The sequence below is a fragment of the Brassica napus genome, chromosome C9, assembly GCF_020379485.1.
Source record: "Brassica napus cultivar Da-Ae chromosome C9, Da-Ae, whole genome shotgun sequence".
NCBI classification, from domain to species: domain Eukaryota; kingdom Viridiplantae; phylum Streptophyta; class Magnoliopsida; order Brassicales; family Brassicaceae; genus Brassica; species Brassica napus.
In genome coordinates, this window is record NC_063452.1 from 2,041,074 (window position 1) to 2,063,995 (window position 22,922).

The following is a 22,922-nucleotide window of genomic DNA, read 5'->3' on the forward strand; positions in this document are numbered from 1 at the left end:
ATATCGGTTATTTAGGGTAAAATATCAAATAATTAGAATGATTTAGATAAAAAAGAATTGGATATTTCGGATTACTTTGGATATTTCGGATTACTTTGGATATTTCGGATTAATTTGGATATTTCAGATTAATTTGGATATTTCGGATAAAACTATCCGGATACTTTCGGGTAGTTTGGATACTTTATACTAATTTAGTTATCCTCAACTACTTTCAGATACTTTTACTAGAACTAGGTCCGTGTCCGCGCTACGCGCGGATTCTATATTATTACAATTTTAATTTTTAAATTATTTGAATAGTAAAAATTATTTTGAATTAATATAAGAGCAAATAGCTTAGAATATTTAAAACAATAATGTAGATGATTATAGTTGAAATATTTCATTATGATTTTTTAAAACATCATTATATTGATAGATTTTGTATTTCATTTTTAAAAAAATAATTTGATGTTTTTATTGTGTTATTTTAAATATTTTATCCATGTATTTTCTTTTTTCTGTTTCAATTTTTATCAGGTTAATTATATTGATAACTATTATTTTCTTTTGCTATATTCAATTTTTGTAGGTATGACATAATTTAGGATATATTGAAAAATATTTTTATGTTATTTCTTCAAATATTTTAGCATAGATACCAACTAATTTAAGATAGTATTTTCCTTTTCTAGTTTGTTTTATACTGTTTTTTTTTTTTTATAAATATGGCTATTTGAAAGTTGTACATTTTTTAAGACATGTTTTAAAAAAAAAACTGTTAGTTAAACATTTTCATGTTGCTTTTTCAAAAAGCTTCCATATCAAGTTAAATTTCTTATTGAATGTTCTTATTTGTTATTTTTAAAACATTTCTATTTAGTTTGGGAGATTTGATTCTCATGTAATCCACCGTATAATAAAACTTGTTAACATTGTTTTGTTGTTTTGTTGGAGTCTTTTGAAGCTATTTTTGATAAATTAGTATTTATATCTTAATTTTTAGATATTTTTCTTTTTATTTCTTTGTTAGCTTATTTTGAGATATTGTTTAAAATATTATTAGTTAAATACTACTTTTAGATTTATTTTCAAGTAATGTTTTAATATTTGAATTTTGAGCTTAGTATTCACGGAGGGAGAATGAGTTTATAATCTTTTGTGTACATAATCAATGATTTATAACGTACACTATATTTTCTCTTACATAATTTTTGTATATAAATGGAGCAGAGGAAGGATATCTTATACTTTTTTGGTGTTATATAGTTGTGGTACATGTGTCATATATTTAATCTTTCAATTTGAGCAGCTCACTCGTGTTCAAAATTCACATTTTTTTACTCGTAAGTCAAATTCTAATAGTGGTACATGTGTCATATATTTAATCTTTCTATTATTATTATGTTTTTGGAACACCATCTTACTTTGATGGTATGCTAATAACTTTGATTTTATTATACTATATATATATATTTTTTTTTTCTGGAACACCATCTTATTTTGATGGTATGCTAATAACTTTGTTTTGGAAACCCCGAAGAATATATATATGATGGAGCTGAGGAAATCGAAGAGGTGTCTGCCATTGAAATGTTTTAGTATTAAATAAGGCTTTCAAGAGTCGAAGTGGTTGTTACGCCGGAGCTGCTGAACGGTTGCCTTTAGGATTGTTGGGTTGCCTTTAGGAGGTGGAACGTTAGAGAAGAGAAATGATACAAATTTCATGGGATTAGATGATGATATGTAAATTTTGGTGATGTGGCACTTTCATTGGATGTAAATATTTTAGTTGATGTGTCATAGCTTAGGAGTCTGTTTCTTTTATATAGTAGAGATAATGTAATTGAGAATTCAAGTCGAGGAAATCCTAAACTATAAGTAAATTTGAAGTTATAAATTTACTTCTCTCTATTTGTATTTTACTAAGTGAACTAATATAATTATATCATTTTGGTAATGAAAAATCACACAACACCAACCTTTTTAAGAAAAAATACACACACACACACAAAGACACAGTTCCCAAAAGGACAAAACAATTAACAAAGTACATGGCAGTGTATATCATCAATAATCTCCAAGGTTATCCCAGTCATGCCAACTTCATGCTTCTTAGACTTCGACAGAATCAAAGAAACCTGAAGCATCAACAAAAACATATAGGGACTCAATTAAAAAAGGAAAAGTTATCAAATAGACGTAGAGAAGAAACTGAAGTACCTTGCCACGTAGTTGGCTAAAGATGGCAAGTGTGCACGTGCATAAAATGCATGCGAGCTTCATAAATTGTTGAAGCTTCAGGTTTTCTTTGAACTCAAACGCCTGTAAGATAGCGGATGAAGCTTCGAAGCCTTTTCCTTCTAAACTAAGTTTCACGTTTACATCCATTGCTTAATGGGCTTAAAGAAATTAAATTCCATTAATTATTTGGCTTAAGTAAATTTGAGATTTCTTAAGTAGCTGGTCAGTTAAAAATTAAAATATAAGCGCATTTCTTAAAGAAGACATCTGAAGGTAATGAGAGCTAGTTTGATGCATTGTTTAAACTCCATGTTATAATCTGAATGTATTCATCCGTGAAGTAAACCACACGATAATTACGTCAGAAAAAAACTTTTGTTCTTAAAGAGACTAAGATCAAAAAGGGGCAAATAAGATGCCCTTACATCAGACTGCTTGATTTTCACATAGGGTGCTGGGCATATATTGGTGTGATAAATAAATCACATCCTCGGCATCTAACAGTGAATACAGGGCCCCTCATGATACGGTGTGGGTTCTGAAATTACATAAAAAAAATCATTGGGACAGTTAGAAACAGAAGTATTGTAGTCAAGAAGTAGAAAGGTATCAGACATAACAACATAGTTCTGTCGGAAAAATATAAAAAAACCGAACATAAAGCGAACTAAACTCGTTGGGCATGAATTGAAAGACCAAACCTTCACAAAAAAAAATATTACACGAACTGCACATTACTAAACACTCAATGTGCAACTTGCAGACACAAAAAGTCACAGAGACACATACATAACAACATACTTATGGGTCTTGCCAGAAAAAATATAAAAGAAACGGACATGCAGACAACTAAATCCTAAAGGCGCAATTCGCAGACTATTAGATCAAACAAATAAAAAACAATCAATGATGAAACTTGACCCACTTGAGAGTACTCAGAAAGTAGCTTCGCCCATGGATCCTTAGCTCCATTCTTCCCCGCCTTCGACTTCTCACCATCCGTCACCACTTCCCCTAAATCCACAAAAACATTAGAAATCATAATTAACCAGACAAAATCGTGAGACAGACACCCAAACCTGCTATTGTAGGTGTCGGCACGAAACCGGTTCCGCTGCTGACGCCTAAGTTATAAAAAATCAAAAGTCATATTTGAAACCAGAAAAAAAAGAAGCTCAGACTCGGATAAGAGCTAACATACAGATTTAATAGCAGTATGGATCTTGACCTTAGATCGCTTGGTAGGGAGTGGAGATGAGAAGACAGTTCAGGGGATGAAGAAGAAGCCAAGAAACTTTTGGAAGCTGAAGAGCTACGTCTAGTCTCAACCATATCTCGTCTTCTCAGAAGAAGAACCATGCGTTGTTAAGTTTAGGGCAAACAGCAAATGAACCCCAAGCTCAGGCCCACTCATTTTGGTGTCTGATTGTGTAATTTGGCAAAAAACAAACGAAGTCCAAACCGAAAGCCCAACCTGTCTGATGTAGAGAAATGAAATGTGCTGATTGGTGGATTTTTTAATCCTACGTGGATAGCTTTAGGACTCAGTATAGTATAGATTTTGAATTAAAAATATATGTTTAGTAATGCTATATGTATATATAATTAATATTTTTATATATTTTGGTACCGTTCGGTTCTCGGTTCGGTTCCGGTTCGGTTCAGTTATTTCAGATATAAAAATATAGGAACCGTTCGGGTATTTGGGGGTATTGGTCCGGTTCCGGTTTCGGATATTTCGGTTCGGTTTTTCGGTTCCGGTTATTTTGCCCAGGCCTAGCAGAAACAATATCTTATACTTTTTTCTCATGTCCAATATCATTAGTTCTACGGCGTTTGTATAAAGTTCTTTGGCAGTAAAAATGTGTGCCTTTGGCGTAATTTCAAGAGTATCCTAAACTGTTCCTACTTTGAATTATTTTGGGAATTTGAAAGTCTAGAAATCATCTAGATTGCAGGAGAAATCCGTGCACTAATCCAATTGGATACCACGGTCCTGTGGAAGTGGAAGAATAGTTTGAAGATACATTTCTCTTTCGATACATTGGCATTGTCCACAAATGAACTAGTAAATGCTGGACAAAAGATGAAGATAGTGTCACTCTATTTTTGTGATCAGCATGAATTCTTAAGGTATCAACACATCTTTGGAAGCAAAAGCTTTTCTCACCTCAATGCCATATGCATGGTGGATGAAACTACATTTTATAATTTCTAAAAGAGAATACAACTTATTGGAGCAAGAACGCTAGACCTGAATTGTTGGGATAAGAAAAGAGAAAAAGTAGATCTGGGTTTGGGTTCGGTGCACGGCCAGCGCGTGAGCGAGCGTGGTGAAGTCGGCTTATCAGGTTTCCAGAGAAGATCTCTCTTGCGGTTCGGTCTTAGTCTAAGGAATGGTGGTCAGTCTCTCCGATCTGGTGTAGCGGTTGTTTTGCTGCATGGCCTTGGTGGTTTCGGGGGGGGGGGGGGGGGGGGTTAGAGGATGGGCATGCGGTTGATGGTGGGTTCTCCTTTTTGTCCCTCTCTCTTAGATTTTGATCTAAATTGCCTTCATTTGTCATCCCTTTTGGTGGTTCACCGTGTCTCCTTAGTCTCTTCAGTTGGTGTGTGAGGTTGTTAATCTGAGATATTCTTGTTGGACTTTAGTGTTTGGCTTTCTGGTTTTGACTTCAGCAATGGTGTAAACGGTGAGTGTCGATGGTGCGTTTGTGTGTGGTTGGTGTGAGGGTGTGTGGTATGCAAAAGAGGTCTAACACCTTTGAGAAGATTCAGGTTTGTTTCGCTGCTATCTCCGTGTTTTGGAATCCTTCTCCTGGCCTTTGAATAAGTGTCTTTTCCGGATTGTCTGGTGTCTCTCTTGTCCTTGATGGGCATGCGGTTGATGGAAGCTTTATAAAGAGGTTGAGGCTGTTGATTATCCGACGAAGGTTCAGTTGAGAAGGGAGCTTTATTTCCAGGCGTTTGTTTGTTTGCTTCTCTGTTGGGGTTTGGTGTTAGGCTTGTGAGTTCTGGTTTGGTTTCGTGAACTGAAAGGTTCAGGTTTTCTTAGTCTTGTGTTGTTGTTGAAGACCATGGCATCACTGTTTCCTCTTGTGCAGTTCGCGGCAAGTTTTCTGGTTCGTCAAAGCTTAGAAGTCTTATCTCTATTTTCCTTTTCAAGGATTGTTCTCGAGGCTGGATGCAAGAGTAAAGATTAATCTAGTGTTCGGAATAGTTTTTGTATGGCATCCGTTGTTTGGGTTTGAGCTTTTCCGCTGTGGGCTATGATTATTAGGTATGGACAAAATAACCGGAACCGAAGAACCGAACCGAAATACCCGAAATCAGAACCGGACCAATACCTTCAAATACCCGAACGGTTCCTATATTTATATCCGAAATAACTGAACCCCGAACCGAGAACCGAACGGGTACCCGAATATATAAAAATATTAATTATATATACATATAACATAGCTAAATATATATTTTTAATTTAAAATTCTATGAAAAGTATCTGAAAATAGTTGAGGATAACTAAATTATTATAAAGTATCCAAACTACCCGAAAGTATCTAAAACTATCTCGATAGTTTTATCCAAAATATCCAAAGTAATCCGAAATGTCCAAATTTTTTTATCTAAATCATCCTAATTATTTGATATTTTACCTTAAATAACCGATATTTTATCCAAATTATCCGAACTACCCGAACTATCCGAACCCGAACCGGATCCAAATGAGAACCAAACTTTTTTCGGATATTTTCTGGTTCTTACATTTACTATCCGAACCGAACCGAACCCGAAACTATCCGAACCGAACCGAACCGAAAATAGGTCAAGTACTAAATGGATTCTCTAGCCCCTATCCGAACTACCCGAAACCCGAAATACCCGAACCGAACCGAACCGATATCCGAAATGTCGAGGCCTAATGATTATGTTAAGAAATTAGTTTTTCATCCATGTATGGGTCCTCTGTTTCATCAATCAAAATCAGTTGGCAAAAGAAAATACAACTTATTGATACGATATCTATCTTTAGAGTAGAAAATTCAAACATTCTTACTTCAGATATACAAATGCATGCCATTAAAATTCTTGCTGTTTATATCTAAGTGCGTTGCAATTGGGTTTAATGTGCTTGAGAAATCCTTCTTACAGATTCGAAAGCCTACAAAAATCATAATCTAAAAAGAATTAAGCATTCTTATAGAGTTCTTGGGTCTAATTGACATATATCTGGTAGTTCATTCTTTTTTTTTTTTTTTTTTTTGAAACTGCAAAGTAGATTTCAAACATTAACTCGGTGTATTTCAAAACAATTTCTCTTAAAAAATAACTGGTTTGGTTTCGTGGTTCCGTGTCATTATGTTCCAAAATTTGACATTCAGTTCCAATCTAAATAGATGTTAAAGGGTTTCGAGTTCACATTCCTATCTAATAGTATATTATCTCATAGCTAATAAAAGTCTTAGTTGAATATTTAGTACTGTCTTTTTAATTTCTTAGTGTAAGGAATATGTATGGAATCTGTAGATTATATATAGAACTATATGAGTAGCCATATAAAGTCGTAGTATGATGTAAACAAAAAAGTCGTAGTACACATTCGTAAGAGCGCAAGAAATGAAAATATCTAGCCATGTATAATAATATTAATATTCTTTTGTAGCAAGTTAATTATTTAGTTAAATTTTAACTATAAAAACTAGCACAATTATAAGATAACTAGGTGTTCTAACCGCACATACGAATATAATCATTATACAAATATTTATCAGTATATATATTATTTAATTTTATATGAATTTCTCTTTATTTTTAAAATTACATTTTTGTTATTTGACTAATTTTTTTCTTATATTAATTAATCAATTATTTAATCTAACATGTATCTGATAAATAAATATAAAAATTGTTAATATAAAATTATGTTATTAATCATATAATAAATTATATATCTGTTCACTAATGACAATAACAAAAAAATCATTGAAAAGAATGAATTATTAGAAGTTTTATTTTTATATACGGTAGAAAATCTATTGATCAATTAATAAACACCATAAACTAATAAATTTATTCAGTTTTAAGTTGGGCAAGTTCAAAATATGATTTAAATCGGTAAGATAATAAATTTTTAAAAAATCTATGTAAATGCATGTTCGTTTTAAAAGCACAAATTTAATAATTTGTATGTATATACGTTTTATATACGTATAAATAAAACATTATATTGTTTATTTTATATCCACAATAGAATTATTGTTATATTTTCGTATCATTTTTTTTATTTATCCTATCGGATGATCCGATCGGTCCCGAAAAGATCACACTTAGTGCTATAGAATGGATTGACTACCACATTGTATGATCCGAGTTTGGAATATCTTCTGACAAATTCTAAGAATTGACTAATCATGTGTTACGATCCTCCATATTAACCGCTTGGACAGAGCCCAAGTCCACACATGCCAAGTAATGATAATTTAGTTCGGAGGAGGAATCGAACCCATGACTGATATGGATATACACCAAGCCCCAATAGATTGTCGCTAGGCTACTGATACACTAAAAATGAATTCTTGCTACTGTCAAGTTAACAGTGGTAATTGTAATATTTGAGATTCAATCCAGAGGACCAGTTTACTCTTTACTCTTATGAGTTCAATAATAAGCTGAGAAACAAGTGGGGTTTTGAGAATTAATTGTGACGCAAGTAACTAGAATACCTAGATGGTTCAAATTCGATTTAAATGAAGCCGGCTTAGGGTTATTAATCGGGTGTCAATGCAAATCTGAACAACTATTCAAGTGCAATGAGGTGCAGTCTAGAACTCAGATCACTCGGCTACAACAATCCACTATCGTGGTCTTGCTCCCTTTGCAGATCGGTCTTGAATCCTAAGTTCTCACTTGAAACAAGACGCGATAACAAGCCTTAGAGACAAGATCCGATTAGTTCACTTAATACCCTAATATCTACTCTCGCTGATTAGGGATACAAAGCTCATTCAATATATGTCAATTTATCTCCTAAGCGGTTAGCTAGGTGATTAAATCAGAAATCGAACATTAAGTGATCAATTCAATGTAAGCAGTAAGAACAATATGAATGAAGAATAGTTAAGATCACTTATTTGTGTTCAGTTCATGCGGCTAACACCCTACAACCCTAAGCAAGCTTAGCCTACTACTCAATCATAAAGCAGGATGACACAGACATGGTTTCTGAATAATACTGCATATAAAATAAAGTAGAAAGACAAGGGTTTAGGATGATCTTCTCGTGAGGATGAAGTCTTCTCCCTTACAAGTTGCTTAATCCGAGAAAATAGTTCTAGGTCTCTTGCAAAACTAGCGTAACAAAAAGAAATGATAGCATAGGCCTTTTTATATGGAGGCGCTGGTGGTAAAGAGATAGGAGAGAGTGGAATCTAGGGCAAACTTCCGGAATAGGAAGTTCCCTTAATGATCGGGAACAGTCAAACGCTTGTTCTCTTCGGGAACAACCTTCGGGTTGTTCTAGATGGCTGTTCCGCATAGAATCCTTCAAAATGACATCTGACTTCCTGAATCTCTCTTCTTTGCTCTTTCAACTGCTCTAAAACTGGAATGATATCAATTAAACACGAATTAGGACTGAGAATTAGCTCAAAGCACATATATAATGGTATTAAAAACACCACATATCAAGTTGCAATATGAACTCCCAAAAAAGAGACAGGTTTAATTAGCCGCATATACTTAATGATGGAGTAATATACAGAGGAAAAGATGAGAGAGATTTATTACTTTGGAGATGGTTAGCTGTTTCCAGGCTACGATTTGGTTTCAGTAGCATTTGTGCGTGCTAACCAGCTCGTAGACGTTCTTAGACCAAGCTAGATTGCGTACCTGTCATATGCAACGACAAAGACGGTTATAACATTTGGTTATGCCAACGTAAAATCATGGAAAAACATAATAAGAAATATACCTGATTAAAATATCCCAGGAAATTAAATGAGTATTTGTCGTAGTATTCCAAATATGTATGCATATATAAGGAGTCCCACCACAAAAAGCAAGAAGCCTGTTAACATGAGGAGAGCAAGCAATGACTGTAACCATTGCAGTGTGTTCACAGCTGGTTCCATACAAAAAGCTGCAAACATTTATAATTCATGTTTACCCATGTTGGCAAAGCTAACTCTATATTGTCATATGACCACTTGAGTCAGTGACTCAGTGCATGCTTTTGAATTGTGACATGTCAGTGCTTGGTAGAGTCCATTTTTCCTCAACTTCAAAGTATCAAAAAAAAAGGAAGCCATCAAATAGTTCAGTTACACAGGGAAACTAAATGTAAAAGGGAAGCATTTTCACAATATCGACTGTTAGAGAATATTTTTTTAGATTTTCGGAGTGTTTGAATTTCGAGAAACCTACCTTTCGTACTGATCCTCTGAAGTACAGCTTACAGCTTACAATAAACCTATACAATGGAGATTGAAAATGACCAGTCCCGAGTTTCTGCTTATCAAAAGGTATACTCGAATCAATAATTCGTATTCATTTCAACAAAGCAGGAAGTTTTGTTTCATATTGTTGATGGCTCAACATACGAATGTTTACAGAATTGTGCAAATGTTATATGTTTTTCAAACCTATATGTCGCCTTTTAAAGGCTCGTGGCATCCCATAATCAAAACCAAAATCCAACTGAGAAAAATAAGGGAAATTCTGAATCACAACAACCGTTGTGCCTGTGACCAATCAAAAGAGATCAACTACCCCGATCATATGCCATTCTACCGATTGCTGCCATTGTCACGGCAGTGATGTTCTTGATGTTTAAAACAACAGAAATCGCTCCATACTTGATTTCATCATGAGATCTTGCTCACATTCATAAAATACATTGTCAAGAAGATGTTCACCACTCTGCAATAACCCGAGACTGAGATCATGAAGTTCAGAGAGCCCTTGCGAAGAGTCTTCACCACAAGAGATCATCGTTAAAGCAGCTGAGAATGGATCAAAAGCTAAGATTGGCTCTTCGAGAACTGGATCAGGATACTTCTTCTCCGATCATACTCAGGTATGTGATGATGACGCAGAGAAAACATTGTTCTGCACACGAAAAATCACTATCAGAATCAAAGACCACAAACAAAACAAAACAGAGCTCGAGATATTTGAGTCAACAAAGCATAGATTTTAATCTTTTGGGTTGTAGATTCATTCAACAAAGGGTTTGGATGATATTTTTTATTTAGTGGAGGATTTATTTACCGGTAAAGGTTTTTCAATCTTAGAAATTGAAAAGTCAGAAGACGTTTAGCTAAGAGTTCGGCTTTGCTTGGAAGTTTGTTTTGACCAAGCAATTTAGCAATTTATTTATGAGTAGAAAGAGAGGATGGTAGGACGAAACAATTAAAAGGGGATTAAAGAGCATAATTGATTGATAGGAGAGGAGACACAGTAACGGAGATTGCATGAACCAAAACGAAATCTAATGAACTCATTTTCATTCTTGACTTAAGCTGGTGTGATGTGGCGAATCAAAGCTTCATGATTGGTCTGAATTATTAATCTGACGTGGACACCCTGACTAATGAGTATTAACAATTTTTAGTATTGTAAGATGTACCCATTATTAATGTAAAGTGGTGGCAAACCTTCAGTGTCAAAAAAGACATATATAGGTAAAAAAACCACAAGACGGAACCAACACATATTGGTAAAAATAAAGTCCCTTGACCAAACTGAATGCCAAAACGCTTATTGATTTCCCTAGTCAAATAAGCATCTTCCAATCTTTCTTTTCAAAAGTTCTGTGAAAGTTTTCAACTTTTTTTTTTTTTAGTTTTTTTTTCCTTTTCCCATTTTGCAAGCAAACAACAAAAGAAGAACCTTATATTTTTGCTTTAGGTGTACGAGTGGTTGCGGGGAAAGTTCGACTGTCCCATAATGGCTTTCATGTTTCCCATTACCAATTCATTGTTTATGCATGTATCTCATATTTGCATTTACATCTCTCTAGGTTTCGTATTGAGAAGAAATACATTTTACTTTCTGTGAGCACACTACAAGAAAACATAATCTTAACGAGGGCGGTTTTCCTCGTGAGTTCGTCGTAAAAGAGGCTTTACGACGGATTAGCGAGGAACCACATTTGCTCGTTACTCATCTGTCGTAGCACATATTTTCTCGTTAATTCGTCGTAACGTAGCGAGAAATATATTTCGTCGTAAAGACGAAGTAGATCATTTCGTCGTAAAGACCACGTCAACATTCCACGTAAGGAGGTCGCTATATTTCCTCGTAAATACCTCGAAACAAGTTCCTCGTAAACTACACGTAAATACCTTGAAAGTGTTTCCTCGTAAAATACTCGTTTATTATTTCTCGTCATTTCCTCGTAAGGTTTTCACGTAAATAGGTCGTACCTTAGCTACGAATTTACTTCGTTTTTATTATTTTACAGAATTTAAAAATATAATTAAAAAATAATTAAAATTATTTAATTTATTAATAAAATTAAAATTTAAAATAAAAATAAATCAATATGAAAATATTTTATATATAAATAAGTTTTGAATTTATAATACAACAACCGGAAAAAAAAACTAAGGGTCGTTCATCGCCTGGTAGAATTCATCACTCCTCCTCGTAACATCCGCCTCGTTATGTACGTCGGATGACTCGCCTCGAATGGGATGTTGTTGTCGCATGTTCCTCAACATGGACTCCCATTCCGGATTTGTGGCCGCTATAACGTTCAAGAAGCCCTCGACTCCACCCATACGAGATTTTGTCGCGGCCAACTCGTTACGCGGCTGAGCGGACTCTCTACGCAGCTCAGTGACTTCATCATCCCGTCGCTGACCATAAGACGATGTCGCTCTCGGAACATCGTTGACGGAACCAATCCCCAACGTCCGTCCCTTTTTTTAGGGACAACCTTAAAAACAAAAAATAAATATTGTTAGTAAAAATTTAAAGTTATATTAAATGAATAATAAAAAATTAAAAGTTTTGAAAATTTACCTCCTCGTAAATCTTATCCACTTCAAGTGTGGATAAGGTGACGGGTAATCCGTCGGTAGACTGCTGGGTCAGCTGAGTCTGGCGGTCTTCAACCCGAGCAACCACGTCGTTGTAGATTTGCTCGGACTTGCCATCTACAAATACGCCCGCCTTGTTCTTGTGGGTCCTCTCGTAAAGTTCCATAAGAGACGGGAGATGTCCCGTCTCTTTGGCCTAAAAAACATTTAAGAAAGTTAGAATAAAAATATATATATTAAAAAATTTATTTAATAAAATATTTAATTACCATTTCCAAACGGACACCGGCGTGGGGTTTTTGGCCCGTAGTGTGAAGCATCGGCCCGTTTCCGTGCTCATCGACCGTGTTACGGGAGTTAGAGCAAGCTTGGGCGATTATAATGGAATCAGGAAGGCGCCAATAACGGATGAGGCCATCCCACACATCCGTGGTGAGCTCAGCGGGTTTGCCACGCTCATACCCCTTCACGATCCAGTCACCCTTCCAGTTGGAGACCGTGTCCAACAAGCGAATTTTCGCCTTCGCGTTAAACTTCTTCCTCACCCTCTCAGTGATCCCCAAGGCCCAATTATATTTTTGCTGTTGGAAAAAATAAATTAACAATTAGTTTTTTAGAAAGTATATATATAAATCATGAAAAAAATAAAGTATATATAATTAATTAATAGAAACTTACAGCGTAAATTTTGAACCACGTCTTTCTGACGCAGTGAGGCGTCTTACTCCAATTCGGATGTGGCATGGAGAAGTAACTTTGATCGTGTCGGTTACGTCCGATGCAAGACATCCGTCAACCCCCCACCTGGAAAATACAAATTTAAAATAGAAATTATTTTTTAATGTTATAAAAGAATTCTTAACGAATTAAAAAAAAATTAATGCAACATACCAAAAAGTTCCGTCCGGTCGGTCGAGGTCGATGACTGGTAAACCTTCTCTGCCTGGCAGACGGAGAATGTCCTCTACAGTGTACTGCGAGTAAGGAGCACTCGGAGGCACCATCAAATCGGGATGAATATCGGCGGCCATCGGGGGTGCCATCGGAGGAGGCACAGGAGGAGGCATTGTCGGATGAGCCATCGGGGAAGGCACATGAGGAGCCGATGGTGCACTAGAAGAAGTAGACCCAGAGACTCTCTGAGTGTACTGAGTCTCGGGGACAGTCTCCTGACCCGAAGAACCGGGGGCTGAAGAAGAGGCCGAGTCTAAACGACTACCCAGCTCACCGAAGATCTCTCTGTAATGGGCAGTAAGTCTTCCTTTTCGAACCTGAGAAAAAAAATTAAAATTTTAAAATTAACATCAACAGTATATTTCCCAACATTATCCACCTAATGAACACTAAATAACATAAAATACGTAAACCTATCTAAATTTCCTATACTAACCACCTAATCTATCCTAAACTAACCAAATTAGAGAGGAATTAGAGAGACTTACCATTGCTACGAAATAGAGAGGAGGTGGAGAGGAAGTAGAGAGGAAAGAAAGAGTGAGCGCTCGGAGGTATATATAAGATTACATATCGTCGCAAATCCGTCGTAAGGTTACGACGAAATAGCGAGCAGTTACAAAGGCCCGTGTTTTTCAATACGAGGAAATTACGAGGAATCACAAAGGCCCGTGTTTTTATATACGAGGTATTAACGACGATTTTGCTTACGTAGAATTAACGAGCCTTGCTTTCCTATAAATATACCCACAACTCTCATTCTCAAACCACACACAAACTTCCAAATCACACCCTATCTGAAATCACATTCCTTAGTAAAATCCTATTCAAATTATAAATATTTGAAAAAAATAGGAAAAGGATAAGATATTAGAATTCATGTGGTCGAGACTTACGTATTATAATTGCTGGAAGTCTTGCCACATGTTAATCTGGTATTTTTATCCTTTTCTCTTATTTTCTAATTTTTACACTACGAAGTATTTACGACGATTTCTGCTTACGTGGAATTAACGAGTGTTATGTTTAAATCCTTTTACGTGGTATTTACGACGATTTCACCCAACATGCTCTTTACGACGATTTCTGCTTACGTGGAATTAACGAGTGTTTTGTTTAAATCCATTTACGTGGTGTTTACGACGATTTCTGCTTACGTGGTGTTTACGACGATTTCTGCTTACGTGGAATTAACGAGTATTATGTTTAAATCCCTAAAATCCGAAACCTCCAAACCCCAAACCCCAAACCCCAAACCCCAAACCTCAAACCCCAAACCCCAAACCTCAAACCCCGAAACCTCCAAACCCCAAACCCCAAACCCCAAACCTGAAACCCTAAACCCCAAACCTCAAACCTCGAAACCTCTAAACCCCAAACCCGAAACTCCAAACCCCAAACCCCATATTCCAAACCCCAAACCCCAAACTCCATATTCCTTATTTTCATATATTCCAAACTCCATCTTTATTTTTAAATTTCGTCGTTATTTCCTCGTTGGCTTACGAGGTATATACGACGATTTCTGCCTACGTGGAATTTACGACGATTTCTTATACGTGGTCTTTACGACGATTTCTGCCTACGTGGAATTTACGACTATTTCTTATACGTGGTCTTTACGACGATTTGTGCTTACGTGGAATTAACGAGTATTATGTTTAAATCCCTAAAATCCGAAACTTCCAAACCCCAAACCTGAAACCCCAAACCCCAAACCCCAAACCTCAAACCCCAAAACCTCCGAACCCCAAACCCCAAACCCCAAACCCCAAACCTGAAACCCCAAACCCCAAACCTCAAACCCGGAAACCTCTAAACTCCAAACCCCAAACCCCATATTCCAAACCCCAAACTCCATATTCCTTATTTTCATATATTCCAAACTCCATCTTTATTTTTAAATTTCGTCGTTATTTCCTCGTTGGCTTACGAGGTATATACGACGATTTCTGCCTACGTGGCATTTACGACGATTTCTTATACGTGGTCTTTACGACGATTTCTGCCTACGTGGAATTTACGACTATTTCTTATACGTGGTCTTTACGACGATTTGTGCTTACGTGGAATTAACGAGTATTATGTTTAAATCCCTAAAATCCGAAACTTCCAAACCCCAAACCTGAAACCCCAAACCCCAAACCTCAAACCCCGAAACCTCCGAACCCCAAACCCCAAACCCCAAACCCCAAACCCCAAACCCCAAACCTGAAACCCCAAACCCCAAACCTCAAACCCGGAAACCTCTAAACTCCAAACCCCAAACCCCATATTCCAAACCCCAAACTCCATATTCCTTATTTTCATATATTCCAAACTCCATCTTTATTTTTAAATTTCGTCGTCATTTCCTCGTTGGCTTACGAGGTATTTACGACGATTTCTGCCTACGTGGAATTTACGACGATTTCTTATACGTGGTCTTTACGACGATTTCTGCCTACGTGGAATTTACTACGATTTCTTATACGTGGTATTTACGATGATTTGTGCTTACGTGGAATTAACGAGCATGCGTTCTTTATTTTAATATTTCGTCGTTATTTCCTCGTTGGCTTACGTGGAATTAACGAGTGTTATGTTTAAATCCCTAGAATCTGAAACCCCAAACCCTAAACCCCATATTCCTTATTTTCTTCTCCATATATTCCAAAGCCCATCTTTATTTCTATTCCAAACCACAATTCCCACATTTGCTTATTCATAAAACAAACTCCCACATTACCTTATTCATAAAACAAACCCCACATTATCTTATTCATAAAACAAACTCCATCATCTTATTCATAAAACAAATACATCAATCGGATACATCGACATTCTCGTCATCACTAGAAACATCATCATTTTCAATAAACTCGTCTTCAACAGCTTCGTCTGTGGCATCATTGGTAAGATCTTCGTACTCGTGATTATGCGGATCAATGAGAAGGATGTCATCAATTTCTTGTTCAGGTTCCTCGACTTCATTTATCTGTTCTTCTTGCAATGGTGGTTCTTCTCCACTGATGATTCGTCCTCGAGGTGTAACTTTGATCACTGCTAACCAATTTATACCTGAATCTCTCATCCGAGGGTATAGAAGGAAGCTAACTTGGTCTGCTTGTGAAGCTAAGATGAAAGGCTCGAATTTGTTGTACCTTCGTCCACCGTTGACATCAACTACACCGAATTTGTTAGACCGAACACCTCTGTTGACGAAGGGGTCGAGCCATTCACATTTGAAGAGGACGCATTTCAACTTCAGTATCCCTGGAAATTCGACTTCAATAATCTTCGTCAAGATCCCGTAGAAATCTGTTTCCCCTTTCACACATATTCCATAGTTACTGGTCGCCCGCTGTCTACCATACTCATATGTATTAAAAGTATAGCCTCGTGTGAAATACATCTGTGATGTGGTGACCTTTACAAGTGGAGATTGAATTACTTCGTGTAACCACTTAGGATAATCTGCATCGTCGTCGTCATAATCAACCTGCAAAAATAAAGAGAATGTTAATGAAATACAGATCATGTATGAAAAAAGAGTTTGAGTTAATACCTGATTCCGCAACCACTTAATGAAGTGTTGATCTTTCCTTTTGTCTACGTCACTTGTGGATATACCAGGAAATGTTTCTTCGACTTGAGAAATAAATAGGCTGTAAAATCACATTTTATAGGAATGAATCTCTCGCAATTATACATTTAATTATACTTATATGTGTTTCGAAGTGTCAATATATGTTACGTGTCAAAATAACGCATCAATGGATCTTCGCAATTGAGTAGAATATAGGTGTGTGCACTATGAGCGTCTTGTTCACTCGACCACCAAACCTCTTTAGACTTCCCACCGAGTCGCCCAATCTGGCTAAAGATGTCTGGAACACCAGCAACTGCATATGTTGGCGCAACACCACCATCATCATATCTTCTTGGAGCTCTTCTCCGGGTACGTACTTTTGACGCAAAGTAGTACGATGTGAAGTGAGAAACTTCTTCCGTCAAACTTCCAGCAATTATAGAACCTTCAACTTTGGCGAGGTTCTTTGCTTTTCCCTTCAAATATTTCATGGCTCGCTCATACTGATACATCCATCCGTAATGTACAGGTCCACGAAGCAATGCCTCATATGGGAGGTGGACAGCTAGATGCTCCATGACGTCAAAAAATCCGGGAGGAAATATCTTCTCCAAGTTGCACAATAAGATGAGAATGTTCTCCTGAAGCTGTTCCACAACTTCTTCTTTAAGAGTGTGTGTGCTCAGATCCCTGAAAAATGCTCCAATGCCTTTTATATTCCAAATAAAATTAAACACATTGTTAGTCATATATTATTTTGTAAATTATTGTGATATAATACACTAAGTACCTGCAAGTGCTTCATGTACGTTTGTTGGAAGTAGCTCCGCAAATGCAAAGGGCAGTAGTCGTTGCATAAAGACATGACAATCATGACTCTTCATCCCGGAGAACTTTTGACCCTTTTCAACACATCTAGAGAGGTTCGAAATATACCCATCAGGGAACTTCACTTCTGATGCCACCCAGTTGAACAACACCGACTTTTTTTCTGAAGATAATCTGAATATCGGAATGTGAACTTGTCCATTGCTTTTAATATGTAACTCGCTTCTTGTGCAAATATCCGGCAAGTCCAACCTCGATTTTATGTTGTCTTTTGTCTTCCCTGAGACATTCAATATTGTATTCATGATGTTCTCAAAGAAATTCTTCTCTATATGCATCACATCGAGGTTGTGGCGCAGAAGAAGATCCTTCCAATATGGCAACTCCCAAAATATACTCTTCTTGTGCCAGTTGTGATGAACACTGTAAGAATCAGCCATATTACGAGGGACATGCCAATTACCACCCCAACGAACTGTTTCGTTAGCTCCGTAGTAGTCGATTTGCGCTTCAATTTGTTCTCCAGTTAGATATGGAGGAGGAGTGTCTCTCACAACCCTTTTGTGCCTAAACAAATTCTTGTTTCTTCGGTAAGGATGACCAGTGGGAAAAAATCGACGGTGACAATCAAACCAACTTGTCTTCCTACCATTCTTCAGTTGAAACGCATCTGTCGTTCCATTACAATATGGACAAGCTAATCTACCATTTGTAGTCCATCCAGACAACATCCCATAGGCAGAAAAATCACTTATGGTCCACAAAAGCATCGCTCGCATCGTAAAATTCGTCTTCGTTGAACAGTCATACGTCCTCACCCCTGTTGACCACAAATCCTTCAACTCTTTTATCAGTGGTTGTAGAAAAACATCCAGAGACCTTTTTGGATGGTTCGGACCATGTATTAAAATGGCCAAGAATAGCAACTCCCGTTGCATGCACATCTCCGGTGGCAGGTTGTATGGAGTAAGAAAGACTGGCCACAATGAATATTGTCTCCCTGACATTCCGAACGGAGTAAATCCACCTGTGCATAGTCCGAGATACACTTTCCGGATATTGCTAGCGAAATCCGGATGTACTTTGTTGAAATGTTTCCAGGCTCTTGCATCTGATGGATGAGTCATCTCACCATCCGTCTGAGTATGCTCGGCATGCCATCTCATCTTTCCAGCAGTCTGCTCTGATTGATACAATCTTTTCAATCTGTCTGTAATTGGTAGGTACCACATCCTTTGGTACGGTACCCTATTACGTCCCCGTCCTTGCAGCTTGAATCGTGGCTTCTTGCAGAATCGACATTCTTCTAGCTTCTCATCATCTCCCCAATAGATCATGCAGTTGTCGATGCAAACATCTATCATCTCTGAAGGCAACCCAAGACTATAAACCAATTTCTGAATCTCATAATAAGAATCAGCAGACACATTGTCTTCCGGCAAATACTCTTTAAACAAGTCCGCTCATTCGCTCATGCAACTTTCATGTAGATTGTGATCAGTTTTAATATTCATCATTCTAGCAGCTAACGACAATTTAGAGAGACCTTCTCTACAACCACTGTAAAGTGGTTGATTCGTCGCGTTTAACATTTCGTAAAACTTTTTTGCATCTATATTAGGTTCTTCATCTTCATCATGAGCTACGAATGCATCAGCTACCATAATATGAACCCTATCATAATCTACCATCTACTCCTGATGGTAACTATGTTCATTATGCAAATGATGATCAACCGGTTCTTTTTCCTGAAAATTGCTATTACTACTACTAGCTTCATTCTGATCATAAATAAAACCTTCTCCATGTTGAAACCAGATATAGTAATTTGGCGTGAAACCTCTATTTATTAAATGCTTCCAAACATTTTCACGGTTTGCTAGTTTAGAATTGTTGCATTTCCGACAAGGACAGAACATCTTACCACTTTCTTGGGCGAGCGGTGTTGAATCTGCTTGATGCATAAATGTCTCCAGACCCGCAAGGTATTCTTTCGTCACTCTCCCGTTAGCATCTCTATGCATATACATCCACTTCCGCAACTCGTAAATAGTCCCGGAGCCAGCCATTTTTTTTTCTTTCACGTTTTTTGTTGTTGGTGTGTTTAAAATGATGTTCAAACATCCATATTTATAGGAAATTTCGAATCTGGTAGTTGTAATTTTCCTATGAATTTACGACGAAAATTAATTAGGTGGCAAAAAAAAAACGTGTTACACCTACAAAGTTGGTGGATTCAAAATTTTCTCGCTAAATACACGTAAACTATTTCCTCGTAAATAACACGCAAAGTTTACGTCGTATTTACGAAGAAATAGTTTTTCCTCGTAAAATATTCGTTAAATTACATCCACTTTATGACGAAACACTTTTGTCGTTACGTTACGAGGAAATAACGATGATTTTAGTTTTCCACGTAAGTTCCTCGTAAAATCGACGTAAATTTACGAGGATTGTTTTTCTTCGTTAAATTTCCTCGCTAAGCATGTGTTTTCTTGCAGTAGCACATCATCTTTAGCGAACAAGAGTTAATGTTATTGAGATTTGTGAACGTACAGAAACTCGAACTAATTTGTACGTAATCTTTTAGGTTCACCGTGAGTTAGTTCTCTAGGTTGTTAGATATAGTGACCGGAGAAACAAAAATGGAAAGATTTTACAACTGTGTTTTAAGTTCTAGAATAATACTTAATTGATTCTCTGATAAATTATCTACATCCATAATATAATATCATGTGATTTCTCTAATATTTAACGCTTTTTATAAGTTTTAGTTTTTATTGCATTGTTTATATTGCATATTTAATTTCTGCTTAGGTTTACGAAAACAAAAACCAATTTTTTTCTTTTTAAATATTTCCGTCTTAGCTTGACTGTATTCTAACAAACTTGTTGTGTAACTTTAGTTTACTTGGACTCGGTCTTTTCTCTACTATTTTGATTTGATATATATTTGCAGTATGATTACAAGGTTAAAACTTAAAACTCTGAGCTATCACTGAGACGGATAATCAGCCCGTTGCAGTATCAGTATATTGTATTCACATAAGTTGCACACATATTATAATGTTTATTATACGAGGTTATATATAAGTATATCTCACCAGATAAAAAGCCAGTGTATATTTCTAGAAAGAGATCCATACTTTGTGTTTTTATTGAATTATTTCATATGTAATTTTATTTATTTGTTAATATATATATATGAATAGATACAGTCATGAATCATGACAAAACAGCATTCGAGATACGGAGAATATACTTTCTTTTTCTATCTAAACGCATGTGCATGACCAACCATGCCATGCCGCCTATATATATAAATCTATATATTTACGTGTAACAAGAATTTTTTTCTTTTTCTAATGTAGTTGTATTGCAGATCTATGAAGGAACAGTCTATGAAATATGCAAATAGACCAAATGCGGAGGTTCATTTCTGTATAGATATCCATAAATAATATAATTTAGTTTTGCGCAGAAGGTAAACTGAACTAACGTGTTGGCGTTCTAGGTCTCTTTGCTTACCATTCGATCACAATGTCCCAGACATGTTCAATTTCATGAACAAAAGATGTGTACACAGAAAATGTGGAAAACAGTAGCATAAAAATTGTAGATTGTGATGTTAATTGAGGAGGAAATTTGATATGAATGAAAATAAGTCTGAGTACTTCAGGTCAAACGCTCACAGTTCTTTATATGCAACTTTGGACTCGTCAATATTGTTTTGTAATATATACAAATATAATCAAACTTTTGGTTTTAAATATTAAGAAAAAATAAATAAAGAATGGTTGATGGACTTGATCGTTCCAAACCATATATTTATCTATGTTTGAATCCACATATCAAATATTATGCTCACTTTTATAGTAAAATATTTGTAGCAAACATCGACGTTACTTATAGATTATAACGTAAACGGAATTTGGCATGTTTCATTTGTTCTACGTACGTACACCTTCGATGATTAAGGATAACTGACACGAACATGTTCTATTGCGGTTCCAATAAATAAACATGCTTCTTTTTGTCAAAATATAAACGTAAAAGGAAAAAGAGAAAACAGAAAACAATCAAATAACTGAAATCTTAGTAAGTTTAAAGTAAAACCATTGTAGTACTGGAGAAACTGCAGTGTAGATGTAGTACTGGGAAACTATAATGGAAGAAACGTGTTGAGGGAATATTTTCAACCAGAAAGAGATAGGTGTATATACATGGTCTGATACCAAAGGACCATTATCTTTTCGTTCTTTAGCACAATTTTGCTCATGACTAATACTTTTTATAAGAATTTGGAACCTTTTTGGATCAGACACTATAAATTAGAATCTTGGACTTGGCCCATTGATCGGTCAAAAGGTGGTCTCCTAAGTGTATGTTCCAAAAACTTTAAACCTCAAGAATGTCATCCTCTAGAGAAATAATTAAAGTAAAATTAGAGTTTGAAACATGTGTTATATTTATATATCATAGTGTTGTCTTATTTAAATCAACAATCTGTCACTCAATATTCCAGACATTATTTTAACGGCATTTCCATTGTATAGAAAATTCCTATTGTTTAATAAGAAACATGGTTGTTTGTTTCTAACGAATTCACACACACACGACTAATGAAAAGGAAGTACAGTAAACGTTCAAAACTTTGAAGCGGCAAACATAGAAAGAATTGCGAAGTGAAAATTTCACGGAACACAAATACATGTCTATCACACATGGTAAAAAAAAAGCCTTAGGCCTAAGCAGACGGTGATTCAGCACCTAGCCTCTAGAATGCGTAAACCGACATTTAGATTATAAGTTAAACAGATTAGACGTTTATAAATTATAATAATATATGTAATATTTTATAAAAATATCATTATTTACAAATGATAAATTTTATATTATTTTTATTTTTATAAAATTCTATATTATAATTTATGAATAATAAATGATATATTCTTTTTGTTTCATTTTAATTGGTTTTTAAGGTTATTACACTAAAACTAAGAGAACTCAAAATTTTATATAATTTGTCTTGATTCCATAAAACATCATTAAATAAAATTAATTCAACCAATTAAAAAAAAGAAAATACTTTGTAGTTGCTTACAAATGATAAACAACATTAAATTTTTGTATAAAACGTTTACTAAACAAAATAAAAATGTTAAAACAATAAATAAATTGAAATAATTGAAATATTATTTATTATTATAATATTGTAATGGTCTAGGCAGTGCAGAAGATAATCACCACATTCTTATAAATTTTAATTAGCGCATAAATGCCGCCTACACGGCGGCCTAGAA

At 35.7% G+C, this 22,922-nt stretch overlaps 1 long non-coding RNA gene across 1 annotated transcript; it reads right to left on the reverse strand.

Annotated features, from left to right (window-relative positions):
* Nucleotides 1–645: 645 nt before the first annotated feature.
* Nucleotides 646–2,280, reverse strand: LOC125593267. The gene is made up of 2 exons (XR_007329193.1): nt 2,206–2,280; nt 646–2,123 (listed from the first exon to the last, which is right to left on the reverse strand). It is a non-coding gene; the product is annotated as an uncharacterized LOC125593267 (long non-coding RNA).
* Nucleotides 2,281–22,922: the final 20,642 nt, after the last annotated feature.